Genomic DNA, 14198 nt, shown 5'->3' on the forward strand with positions numbered 1-14198 from the left:
AAAACCAGTCTCTTTTTTTTATATTGCGTAACTCTAGAAGTGAAATAATCAATTGAATAAATTATAAAATAATCTCAGAGAAGATCAAAGTAATATTAAGTAGTTCTATGGAAAGGAAGTGTTGTAATTCATGATTTTTTATAATTTCATTTAGTACACATTTAGTACACTTTAATACACGCTTGTCTCTTATTTATCTATAAAAATATATATTTATTTTAAATATTATATTTATTTTAAATATATATTTTTATAAAATCAAAATTTGAATCGTTTAATGTATATAATAAAAAAAAAGCGTCACGAGTATCGTCGTATTTAGAAAACAATATTTGTCGCAAGATAACACACAGCTATATTAAAGAATTTTATCAGAGTTCGAGCAAAAAAAGAAAAGATCACACATGCTTCAACGAAGACAACTATGGTTTAATGTAAAACGTGATACTTTGGTCCGTGTTGATTATTAAGCAACATATACTAGGTAAACAATCCTAATCAGAGTTAATTCGCATCTATCTTCGTATACGCGAATACGATGTCGAGTGGTAGCAACTCATCTCTGTTAATCTACCTGTGACATACATGCACATTCTGTTTTTTTTTTTTTTTCTTTTACAAATAGTAAGCTTAATTTCGTACTCTTGTCCGTTGTTTGCGGATAATTTAACACTGTCGCACAATAGTGCGAGAGACATCAGATTTACAACATTCATTCTCTAGTAAAGGTCACAATAAATGCACGGTATTATGAATATCTTCCTATCACTCAGGATAAGAGGAGGATAATTTATGTCTCTTAGTCATGAGTGGTGACTACATTTATGGCCTGCAGTCGAAATATGATCATAAACTCGTAATAATTTCAGTGGCATAATCATTGTATGAGAAGTAGCCACGACATTTTTGATGTTAACTCAATTATAGTTATTGTGTCGTTAAAAATACGATGCCGTTAATGCTGCACGTTATGCAGCATAATGCAAATGCGTGATATATGAGGTGCGTTCGCTTTGGGCGCTTACGCGCTTTAAGCGTCAGTCTATCTTTGTTCTATATTTAAACAACAATAAAGACAGACTGACGCTTAAAGTGTGTAAGCGTCCAAAGTGAACGCACCCATGGTTTGTTTGATTCCGTTTGAACTGTCAATTTAGCAAATAAATTGTGCTCACTCAAATATACAAAAAAATCTGTCTAATAATAATAAAAAAAGATAAAATACGGTAATTACGTTAGTATATAATGCTATATTTTTATTAGGACATACATTATTAATAACACAGCAGATAATTTTAAAATAAACAATTTGAAATGGTTTGATACGAGAATTCATACTCACATAGCTATTATTTAATTAAGTACCGCCAAAAAGCAGCGCGATGATTAGATACATTATAAACAGCATGGTGCGTCTTGAGTAAATGGTAAATAAATATATATATATATATATATATATATTTACCATTAAATATGAGCATTATATATATATATATATATAATGCTCATGGGAATAGTAAGCAGTATTTCAATTAGTAAACCAAACCGTAAATCAATTATATTATTAAAACAACTAAGTAAAAAACACCTTATCAAGAAGCACTCCGTGCTTCTATTACGTGAAAATGAGTAAATTTGACATTTGTTAAAAAATGAAATAGTCATATTTCAATAATGACTGAACCGGTCGACTTCTTTTTAGTCTCAATCGATTTGTGTTGAAAACAATGAAGGAAAAAGAGTGTATGTTTTTTTTGTCTGTGTCTTCTACTTAAAGATATTTGACAATAAAAGCTAAAAAGTGTTAAAACTTGCGTTAGAAATTTTTTGTTGAACCAAAATATGTGCAACTTTATAGTTTTCATACTAGATGGCGATAAATCTAGCGTTATTTTTGTTGGAACACAGAAAAAAAAAAACAATAAGTGTAAAATTAATGGTTTTCTTTGCGCTTTCCAAAACAACATTTTTTTGCATTAAGTGAGTTTAATCATCTCATAAATAGTTACTGTTTTGGACAGTACCATAAATGATTTTTATGTGATCTTTTTCGTGTATTTTTTATTTTTTTACATTATATTTTATACCGGCTTTTATACCATTTATTTACGCGATATATTTAACCTAGATTTTAGAAATGTATAATTTTACAATTATAATAAAATTACGATTCTTATAGTTTAAACAAGTAAAGATATAAAAATTGTAGCGCATAATTAAATAGCTTTCAACGAAAAAAATGTTTCTAAGGTTGAAATCAAGTGTTTACAAAATCTGAAAGGAACACGTACGGAATAAAAGAAAATTTTAAGAGAAAATTGACCAAATGAATGGCTCGAAATATTTTGTAGGAACATAATTAATATATTCAGTCTAACAGTCAAAACTTACTCTACTAACGCTACTTTGAATCACTCTTTATATATCTATCTGATGTATTCAAAAATATAAGAAGAAAAAACGATAAAAGAAATAAAGAGAACTCCATTTAATTAAGCAATCTTTGCGAGAAAACGCACAGTTAATCTGGCATCTCGCGCGTTTTATGTGGCGTACATACGTGTATATCGTAAGAAAAAAGGAAGAAAGGAAATATATGACACAATGGTATTATTACTTTCTGAATATCGCGCATTTGTGTATTTTATGAAATATTTACTTGACAATATTGAAGAAAAGCGAAAACTCACAGCTTAAGCTAATAAACAACAACGCTAATAAACAATCGGTCTTTGTGTGTGTGTGTTTCGGTAATCGCGCAATAGATTCTTTTCATTTTTTTGATCTATTTTTCGGTTTTTTCGGCATGTTTCTTAAAAATTTAGTGATACGTGTTTTCGATACACATAGGCATCGTTAAGGTGAAACAAATCAAATAGAAAGAGATACGGCAAAAGTGTTCTGTTTGAGATATAAAAATATCAAAAAGAAAGAAAAAATAAGTAAGGGAAATTACAAAACATTTTCCACCACGTAAAGGAAACGCCAGAGAGAAAAGAATAAGCCAATGGATCTCTCATGCGATCTCGGATGTGGAACATCCTGGCGTCTCTCCGTCTGCTGGCACACAAAAAGTCGTCGTGTGTCTCTCTTTTGTCGGTCTCTGCTCTTGTTTTCCCTCTTTCCGAGTCGCATCACTAATGTTTCGATCTACCAATTAATTTTTCTTTATTTTATCAACCAATCGAGAAAGAGAGAGTAACACTCAATCGGTCGACTCTTTTCGCAATTCCTAATTCATTAATTATCTCCTCTCTTTTTCTCTGTCTTTAGTAACATTTTATTCGTGAGAATCAATTGTGGTTAGCAAAAAAAAGATTGTCCCTGCGAGTCTATGCTCTTTCGATAGAACAGCTCATCGTATTCGGTGCAAATTAGCGACGAGCTAATTAGGTATACATGCGACATAGTGGGACTATAAAAAGAATGGTTATTTCTAATAAGGATATTCCTTAATTTCAATTTTGTATTGCTTTTTCCGAAAAGTTTATCAGCTTAATCACGGTATTATTTTTACTAAATAGTTGTTATTGCTTTAAATATTGTTTTTGGTTTTTTATTGTCGACTAAAATAATCGCTTCTTTCGCTATTAATAATCGCTATTATTGTGTCGAGTTAAATCGTACGATTGATGTAAATATACTGTACGCGCTTTATACGTCTACATCTTTTATTGCAGAAAACTTCATTTTTTTGTTTAATTTATGCAAAAGATATTTTGTACAATAATATTAGTACAATATAAAGAAATCGCGCGATTGATAGATTAATGTTATTAAGATGTCCGAGGAATTATATTATATAAAAGGATACGTGCTTACAATTAATCAAATCAGCAAGAAAAATAATAGGTGAGAAATAGCAAACTTCTTCCTCTGCGTCGTAAGACCGCGAAGCGCCGTTTTGTTCGAAAAGCAACGTCGACATACGCGCGTCTGACCAGTAAAGAGTAAAGAAACTTTATGCACGTTCTCTGGCGACTCCACTCAGACTACATGTCTTCAGTATCCGTAATGGTTACATTTGCTCTTTGATATACGCGTATGCGGTTTGTTCCGGTCGAAAGTATATCCGACGCGGCGACCGTCTAACAAAACTAACTCGCAATATGTACTCGAGTGGCCAAATAAATTATATAAGTGTAAACGATAACGTGAATTCCGAGATTTTAGTAATAAATACATAAAACTGACATATTGGAAGATGTATGTATTAATATCTCTCGATTATGAAAATATAAGTTATATAATAACTATTAATTACGATAAATATGTAATAAGAAGCTTAATATATTGAAGACAATAACTTAAAAAAGCAAGGTCTTTTATCGAGCAGTAAAAATATTTTTTCGTTTTAATAGATTACTAGCAAAAGATTGTACAATTACAAGTGTGAAATTTAGAACAACTCTCACTGGAGTTTTCTTTAATCATATTAATAAACTGGCGACTATGCCGTCACAACTCTGTGTTCTATAATTTTTGTAATATCTAATTTATTGAACAATATTGCTGAAATTTTTGAATCAGCTTGTGCGAAGATTGGCTTTCCTACATTTGAACGCAAATTTATCCGAATGTTTGTTGAAATAGTTTTGTTTGTGGCATCTAATTCTGTCGTGTTGCTAGAATTGAACATCGGTTATTGTTCGTGATGTATTGTTGAAACATCCGAGAACAATTGTTGATTTTGTAACGTAGTCTCGAGAACTTCTGTATTTTCACTCAGTTTGGATAATAAAGTACTTGTGAGTGAATTTATTCAGGTTGATTATCATTACGCGTCACACTCCGAGAACATCCACTGATAATTAATACGTGCAAAAATAACATTAAACGTCAAAAAAAAAAAAAAACAATATAAAGTTCCAAACAGTCAAAGTAAATCACTATGTGAATACGTATATAAAGACAAATATACAATTACGAAATACATTTTTTTCACAGGTTGAGATTTTATCCTCTTAGAACTTGTTAAAACTTAATTTTAACACGTTTGTAACATAACATAGTTTAGTATGTGACATTTACAACGAAAATACAGATTGTTGCAGCAACGATGATGTCAAACTCGCGGCTTATCCGACGAACTGTTACTACGAACGCGTATGACGCATACTGTCAAAAGTCTCACCCAATCAACATCCATTTTTCTCTTTGACATGACTCAATTTGCAAAAAGGTACCGAAAATTCTCTTATAGAACTATTTTTAAATGCTGCCACCTTTTAATCGAAATAAACACGTGTAGAAATATTTAAACGAGTCAATTTGCATTCAAACAAATCACGAATTCATTTTACAAGATTGAAAGTACAACTCGGAGATGTTTTCCACACAAAGAAATTTATAATTATATTCATGACTTATAATTATATTCATATATAAATTTTATTTATATATAAAATGTACTAAAAAAAACTTGCAGAAAAAAATATTTTAACATACTATTGTTCTCTCGCAAATACGTGAATAAATCCGTAAAGTAAAAACAACATGTTTGTGCGTTCTCGCGAATTTATTACAATTCGAAAAGTTCGCGTACGTTTTTGCAAAGTACTCTTTTGAAGGCAAATGTAATTTGGAAAGCCACCGATCTACTCATCGTCGAGGCCGGAGTGCAAATAGTAATTCAGAAATTTAGCAAAGAACATCTTGTTGGATATGTGTGTTACGAGTAGTAATGTGTTCGTATAGATGCGAGACTTTTATCGCTTCTAGTTTCGATTATTTATGATGCAAAGCCGAAGCGCGCATCTCCGATGTGGTATATTCGTTGTCCAACTTATGTCGACCGTTGTCAGCTAATTCATTGTAAATACGTTACTTCTTGAATTATTTTTCTTGAATTATTTTTTCTATTGCGTCATTAAGTATGAAACATTATATAGATATATATGTATATATATATATATATATATATGTCAAGTTTCGTACTTAATGATTTAATAATATTTTTCTGATTTCTGATTAAAGACACTAATGTTACATCTGCTTTGTAAAAGTTATATACATAATAATAATTTTACGATATTTATCAGCAAAAAGAAATTTTTGTTATTCTACCGAATCTCATTACAAAAACTAATTTAGTCCACAATTGGACGATTACGTGTGCTCGATTGCATTAAAATTTGCGTTAAAATTTGTTCAGAAAGATATTTTAAAGAAGTTTTTGTACGAAGCGTACGCGCTACCCCCGCGACGTGTTTTGTCGTATCAAAGAAAAGTAGGTATATGCAAAGCGGAGGCAAAGAACAATACGTATAAAGATAAAGCGCAAAAGAAACACGCTCTATTTGCGGAACAAATAATATTGTGACTTGAGCAAATCGCGTATAAATGCTCAATACTCACCGACATGATTAGTAAGATAAAGAAATCTCTTGTCAAGCGCGGTAACACTGGTCCTGCTGTATTGCTATATTTCTACTTGAGACAGTTGTCACACAGCGCGGATTTCGGCACGAGTGATTCTACACTCTCTCGAAAAATGATGATTTCGCGGACTTGCGTTAAATTCGAGTTAGTACCGCGAAAACGTTAGAGAGAGAGAGCTCTGTGAGTTTCGATGTCAGAGGGCGAATGATTGGTAGAACTAGCGCGGGCCATATTTATACTACGGACTGTCTCCCATCCTCTACCCTCTCCTTCTTCTCTTGCCACCGAGCTCTTGGTCGAGCGTGAGCAGGAGCGACAGCGGGATCATCGGTCCTTTTTCTGGGCGCCACGTATCCAACAACCACCACTACCACCGCCATCACTATCATTCTTCGATTGGTGAACGTATGAACGCGTTTCCTCTACTGCTCGTATCTTTGTCTGGAAGTGCGTAACTTGGCTCTATTTTTTTTTTTACGTCATCGTGGTCTCCACTCAAAAAGTGTGAAATTATTGAAATTGTGAAGAGAAGCAAAAAGAGTAAAATTTGCTTGAGTAAAACTAAATAAAAAATCGGTGAAACTATCGAGAAAAGAGATGTTGCCATTGCAGTTGCGGGGGTGGACGTATCTCGAACGCAAACTGCTCGTAAATATCTCTCTCATGTAAGGTACAAGAAGATTTTTATTATTGCTGCGCACAAGAGTAAGAGGCAAAAAATCGTACATATTTTTGCGATGACAAAAATCCGCTTTATGGTATGTTCACATTGAGAATACGATGGCAAAGAAAGAATTTATTCGTATTTCATAATATAGATTTTAAATATTAAGAGACTTCACTAGTAGAAAGTAAAGTCAAGCTGTGATAACAAGAGAAAAACGATTTTCGGGATCTTATTTGTCACTTTCTTGTTTTTTAGCGCGATTTGTGTTATCGCGATTGATCTGAATTTGTCTTTTATAATAATTATTTGAATTAATATTTGATTTTGATTGTACTCATAGACGTATAATAAATAGACAGCGTGTTTGGCTGCAAGTTGTCTTTATTATAAGTTTATCTTTATATTATTATATATATATATGTACATATATATATATATATATATATATATATATACACACATATATGTACATATTTTTTACTAAAGAAAGGTCATATTTTGTCGACTAGTGTAATACTCACAATAAAAAACCTACTTGTGAATGATTTGTTCACTGGAGTAGAGCATGCTGGTTTTAATCAGGCTTTATCGACGGATCACAGAAATCAGTTATTCTGAATGATCAATTCATTTCGAATTTTACTAGAAAAGTTTTTTGTTCTTTGTCTTCATTATTATCAGCCTTAAAGAATAATAAAATTGATCAAGTACGAGCAAAATATACAAAATTTATTTTACATAAAAATAATTAATATCAAAATAAAATTAGTGCACTCAATTATTTATTTTTGACGTTTTGTAAGTCATAATGCCTAACTTCACCACCCCCCCAATATCTTTTACTATAACTTGAATAAATAAGGCAATACGAGCTATTATACAGGTTCTTGTTGTATTAAAATTCTTTATTCTCCAAAAATTGTTATCAAACGTTTTGATTTGACATTTCAAATCTTCATCAGTGATGTTATATAATAAAATGCTGGTGGAGGGATCATAATACCTTTAGAGGTACATGTTGTATGGTAATGATATCTTGATCACATGTGCACTTAACTCACAACATGTTATAAACAAAACTCAGGTGTTATCTCTTTTATTCTCTTTCATCCCTACTTTTCTATTTTATCAATCAACAAAGACTTCTTTTTCTTCTTCTACTTCACTAAACAAAGATGAAGCTACTGTTAAACATTAGCTATCTCTTTCTACATTGAAGACCTTTCTAACATGGCAAAGATAGAAAACGTGCAGTCTATTATATCTATAATTATACCACCAACAAAGTCGTTTTTTTTCTTTGGTCATACTATTTGATGTCTTTTACTCGTCAAATTGATTTAAACTGATTAGAACGAAATCAAATTGACTTTAGTATAGGTGGAAATTTAAACATAATAATTGAAGCAAAGAATATATAACAGATCATCAATTTTAAATAAACCGTATGTTTTGTCATCGTCGAAATGCAACAATTGCAAACATATATTGGCACAATTAAGACATTGTTTTATGATGAGCTCCCACGTATATGTATATCCATAAACACAACGGTAGAAAAAAAATTATCCCATATGATGTCGACGTACTCTGCGCGCCGAAGCGCAAAAGGTTATTCTTACAAATCGCAATCTTTATGATAAGAATCGCAGGATTTACTTACGCCGGATTTGTATACAAACGCTGATTTCACAATGTATGTATATGTACGGAAACCGCAATTCATCTATCGAGATGCAAGAAAATCCCTGAAAATTCTTTTTCAAGAAGAAATTCGTTTTTTATTTCGTTTCAGCTACCATATGTAACATTATCGTATATCTTTCAAGAATATTGCACGAGATAAGTATATCTATTTTACAAATCAACAAACTAAAAACACTTATATTGTCAATTTATGTTACAATAAATTGAAATTTATTTGTAAGTCCGACGTGCCCGTTGTTTTGTTTTGATTGCTTACATATGTGTGTGTATACAAAAGCAAATCTTCTAATAATCACGAAAATTCAAACATCTTAGTAATCTTCGCGTGGATGTTTTTAAAAACTAGAAAAAAGGCTAATATGAAAAATTGACTCATTTTCTCATTTTCTATATTATTTGTTTTATCGTTGAATAACAAGAAGTATGGGAAAAAGTATGCATCGACAGCACATACGATGAATGACACGTAACAAAAACTACTTGAAAAATAATAAATTGCGGAAAAATAGGTGCAACATTTATAGTAAGTTATAAAAGAAAGATTATTATATAATCATAAAAGATGTTATTTTGGAGTATATATTATATAGTTCTATAAGCTTTGAAGTGTTTTGAAAGATGCAAACAATAGTAGATATTATAGACAGAAAGCTATGCATATGTATAAATAGCTAGTGTATGTATAAATTAACATTAAGGTATAAAGCACAAAAAATAGCGACAAAAATTTAAGTTATCGGTCGATAAATCACTTTTCATTCCACTTTTTATGACTTACTATTTTGACGTTATCATGCTCTTTCCAAATTACAATAAGGTTAATTGGAATTGAATGTTATTGATCATGTTTTATTCATAACGTTTGTGTGTGTGTATGTGATATTTAAAAGTCAATTTGTGATAAATGTAATAAAGTTTTCAAATGGCGCTATTGTAAAATAACGATAAACAATTGCTTTGATGATTTATCACAATAGAATTAGTGTATTCTCGTCATACTGAATCACGAAATTATTTAGTTAAGGTGACTATATGCAAGTATACTTACACCATGACTATATGTGCGCGCAATATATTCTGTCTTTTTCTCTCAATCTCTCTTTTCGATTTGCGTGGTGTTCACTGCGATCTTTAACGTCAAGGTTTTCTTCCAACGCATACATCGAAACCTTGTGATTGCAATTCAATCGTAACATTGATCGTAAATAACAGATTTACGGTATATTTCGATTAGTCTAATTCTAATAGACCAACCATTATGTTGCCGATAAAAAAGTATTGCGATAAAAGTTGTTGTTAATTGAAAACACAAGAGATTTACAATTGACATCCATAAAAATATCCACATCTTATTTCTTTGTGAATGTAAAATGTATGTACTTTGTCAGTTGTCAAGCATCAGACAAAATTGTTTTTTTTCCTTATAAAATTTGGTCTTCGGTTTTGCTTTGTTCGACTTGTTGTTCTTGCCAATGGAATAATTCTGTCTCTATGTGCTACCATTAGAGAACAATGAAAATTTCTAACATAAATTTTTCCGCAGTCATAATAGTTGTACATTTCACATAAGTTTTATCATAACACAAAAAAATTATTATTCATTTTACGAAATATATATTTTAAAACTCTCTTGTATCTTCATAAAAGCACAAAAATAGTAATATCTGTAAACGAAAATCGAATTATTTGTAGAATTTACTATAACGATAGTCTGTACCAAAAGTCTTGATATTTAAAATATAATATATATATATGGACATCTTGAATTGACAACGTATGTGACATTCTGTGAGACAATTATTTTTTATTTAATACTCAAAGTCTTGTTAGCTGAGTTAGCGCGAAAAACATTATTGTGTTGAAGTTATTCTGTTAAACATTATTAATATTAATACTGTAACGCTTATTAAAAATCTATTTCATACTTAAATTTATTTTATTATAATCTCTGCATATTTACAATTTCAAAAACTTTTGTGTGGTGTTTACTAAAATTTTCTAAAACGTCATTCAAAATTATTAACTTTTTATAGTAACTTGAAAAGTTCTTAATATTACATACGCAACTATGTAGTTTTCATATGTATTTTCTAGAAAATGTGTACATTTTTATTATCCAACTCTTCTCTCGTATCATAATTTAATTTTCTCTTTTAATATCGGAATTAACGGTGAATAAAGAGAAACGATTGTCAATAACGAGCTATTCTACGAAAGGACAGGAAGAGGAAAGACTTCGCGGCGCCTTCGTTTCTAATGTCGTACGCCGAAGAACCTGTATATAATACGATATTTATCATCCCCGCATCATTACGTGAAACTGCTTATTCTCATAACAAAGTACAATGTCTTCTCTTTCTTCTCTCGAAGCGTTTGTATTCTGTGCCGTTTTCTCGATACGGCATTTTCTGAATGCCTGGCAGGCATTCCAGAATTAACGTCTATGATTATTGAAATACTATTTGTACAATTTTTATTATAATTATTAAGGCATTTCACAGAACGTTTAGTACTTTATAATCTTGCTCGTCTACTTTGTTTTTATTAATCATACAGAACAAGCCGTATAATTTTAGGAAATTGTCATTAATTGATATTATCATTCATCATATAATTATTATATATATATATATATATATATAAATTATTTTTATTAATTTATATTATCCGCAATAATATACTAAAAATGCTGCTAATTATTAAAAAATAGAATATCTCCGGTATACAACGGCTCCCGCCGATTGTAGTAGTTGATGAATATCAGTCTGCTTCTGGATGATTGTTGGAAAATGATATAAGCAGTGAATTGCCGTGGTTGTCTTCAATGACTATCTCCACATAGGAGATTGGACCGACACTTATTCCAATTTCAATGTATTTGTACGCTGCTAAAACCTGTTATTAACATTTTGTATATATATCAAATATAAATTTTAATAAGTTATAAAAGCTAGCTAGCCTATTTTGATATAAGATGCAGCCATTTTCTCTGTAGTACAAACTGACGCATGCGCCTTTGGAAATTTATCTCTTCGAAAAAAGTGGTGTGTCGTAACTGGTATAGCTAGACTGTGATATGAGTTTGTGTTCCGTCGGAAGCAGCTTTATCTCCCGCTGCTCATACTTCGTTTTCTTGTCTCTATGTCTATGGTTTAAGATTATATAAATTTCTTTTTTTTTATTAAACATATGTTTTTTTCTCTTAAATGTTAAGTTTATTAATATTTTATATCTTACTCTAATGATAACAAAATAAAATTATTTTGAACATTATATATGTAGGAAATATCACTTGTGCAGTTTATGTCATGCATGGTTGACGTTTTTTTGTTTCTAAACTTCTCTTCAAATATCTCTTTAAATAATATCAAGTACCATAAATGATTAGCACTTTTTTTCAAGATAGATTAACTAATTTGTGTTTTCTTGTCAGGTATAAAAGTTTATAAAACTTGTACATAAACTCTCGTTTTTAAATGCGCAGGGATTTAATTCTAAGCAATTTAATTTGCGAAAAGACTTGAGATGTTCAAAAAATACAAAACAAATATGGCTGCGTTCGGGGAGCGCGCTATCAGCGCTGTTGCATCATTCTATCTTTATAGCTCATTAGATGTAAAACAAAGATAGAATGACGCGATAGCGCTGATAGCGTGTTCCCTAAACACAGCCTGTATGTTACTTTGAAGAATATTAACTAGTATCGACGGTTTTAGAGTAGTTTTACAGAGATTTACTCTATAAGCACACAATATTCTAGAATATTCTATGAATATTAATAGTACGTTTAATATTCCAAAAATGTGCTCAGAATATTACTTGATATGAAATAATATTATGCGCTTATAGGGTAATTGGATGACTCTTTCTTTAAAATATCGCTAAAATAAGGGAAAGCTCAGTATGACATTGATTACCAATAATTTTGTGACGCGCAAATCGTAGTGAAATATTTCCATCGCGTTCTGATCTTTCGCAGCTTCTTTAATTAGAGAGCGCATTGTAATCCGCAAGCTTCGTACGGAAGTCTATGCAAGTTGGATGCTTTATCCAATAAATCGACCTACATTTATACAATCCGCTTTATCAATCAATCGACTGATTAACTGAGAATTGACCAGTTATTGAGCGATTTCTGCGTTTATACCGTACGCAACGGAATCTTGCGCATCGATTTTACACACCTTCGTTTAATATATGCATTTCATGCCGCTATCAATTAAAACACTTATATAATACAAAAACATAATGTTTAAAAAAGTATAAATTCTCTAAGTGCCATAACTAGAAGTTTTGTTTTTTATGTACGTTTGAACATAACGTACGTACCGACAAGTCATTCGTGAACATAGCTACGTAGTTGCTAATATGCACCACCTATGGACATTGCGCTGGCTTACAGGGAGAAAAGGCGATTAGACATTCTCTTATATGGGCCTGGCCGCTCTCAGTTTTCTCTCTGACTTTAGTCACGTGTCCTTAAAAACGTGACTAAAGTAACGTCGCGTGACAGGGAGGCATATATATAAAGAGCCGTCTACAATGGAGAGTTGTAGGCCGTAATAGTAAGAAATTGACCAATCACAGACGAAGTAAAGAAGAATAATCGATTGTGATTTGTCAATTTCTTACTGTTACGGCCTACAACTCTCCATTGTAGACGGCTCTTAACACTAATATATCGCTAATAATAGTCGCGTATCTTCGCAATGAGAGGCACGAGGCCCGAGAAAGAGAGAAGTATAGTAAAGAAGAGACGCACGAAGTCCAAATATGAGCATAGATAGTCGAGCGTCATTATGCGCAGGTGCGTCTACTAAGCGAGTGCGAGCGAGACAAAGCATTGGAAAGTGAGACAGAAAGAACGCGAGAAAGAGAAGTGCCCAAGCGCACTTTGACTATGAGTACGGTCAACGTCTCACTGCAAATGTTTCCAAGTATCATTCTATCTTTATTCTACATTTAACGAGAAATAAAGATAGAACAATGCTTCAAAACATTTGCAGTGAAGCTTTGACCGCACTCTATGGCTGCGTTCCGAGTTACGCATATGCGCGCATTTATCTATATTATATGTGACGTGTACTATAGATAAATGCGTAACTCGGAACGCAGCCTATATAATATATGGACTGCTAGACTGCGTTCTGTTTCACGCATATGCGCGCATGTATCTATAGTACACGTCACGTATAGTATAGATAAATGCGCGCATATGCGTGAAACGGAACGCAGCTATTCTCATACGGCCATGGCCGCTCTCATTGGGTGCGTTCAGACAACTCAACAGGTTGAGAGATCATTACTTATGATAGGACTATTCTTCAATATCTGGTATGGTTCCAAAAGTATGATCCAATCAGAAGTGATTAACTCTCAACCGTTGTGCAACTGTTGAGTTGTCTGAACGCACCCATTCTTCTCTCTGCTATGCGCAGTAAAA

Source organism: Pseudomyrmex gracilis, unplaced genomic scaffold (genome assembly GCF_002006095.1).
Source record: "Pseudomyrmex gracilis isolate BER0280 unplaced genomic scaffold, ASM200609v1 scaffold_1, whole genome shotgun sequence".
NCBI classification, from domain to species: Eukaryota; Metazoa; Arthropoda; class Insecta; order Hymenoptera; family Formicidae; genus Pseudomyrmex; species Pseudomyrmex gracilis.